Genomic DNA, 811 nt, shown 5'->3' on the forward strand with positions numbered 1-811 from the left:
AATGTTTGATGAGTTTTTGGTGCGTGTGTAGACGTGTAGTGCAATTAGTTGAGTGTCTTCTTCCCTGAACCTCAATGCCTATTAACCCCTCTGTCTCAAAATAAGTGACATATTTGACAGAGGGAAGTACTTGCGGTATGGTCAGTTTTTTGGCGCATCCGCCTGATAATAGATTTTATCATCTTTTCTTATGTCACTAGGCAAGCTTGCAGTGGTGTGGCTCCTTGGCGGCGAGACGGCGTGGTGGCACAGGTTGGCCGGCGGCGCGCCCCCGGCCCAGATCTGGGCCCTGCGGGCCCCATCTGGATCCTAGCAGGCCGGCCCCTGGCGTGGCTTCGTCGTCGTCTGTGTGGTGAGGAGGAGGAGCAACTCGAACGGGGGGCGGCGACGTCGACGGCGTGCCTGCTGTAGCGCAATGGCGGGAGCTTTACAAGCATGGAGATCCCGACCGGGCATGTGGGCCCACGGGCCTGGTACGCTCCTGCTATTGTGTCCGGTCGGCTACCGTCGTTGACGGTGGAGGTTGTGCTCTCCCGTGTGCCGACGGTGCTGCGGCCCCTAGGCCCGGCTCCTATTCCCCGTTGTGCAGGCCTCACTTCGTGGTGCTGTGGTGAGACGATGTGGAGGCTTCATGACCATGGTGGCGCAAGATGGTGGTCGGTTTGGTGGCAGGCTCTGAAGCATCCGAGGTGAAGGTTGGGATCGGGGGAAACCCATGTCGGCCTGTCCGACACCGACGCGGCGACGTCGGTGGGTGCCGCCGGACTTTCCTGGAGGGCGTTGGCGGCGACCCTTCCTCTCGCCTTGTCGC

This window comes from Triticum aestivum, chromosome 1B (assembly GCF_018294505.1).
Source record: "Triticum aestivum cultivar Chinese Spring chromosome 1B, IWGSC CS RefSeq v2.1, whole genome shotgun sequence".
Classification (NCBI taxonomy): domain Eukaryota; kingdom Viridiplantae; phylum Streptophyta; class Magnoliopsida; order Poales; family Poaceae; genus Triticum; species Triticum aestivum.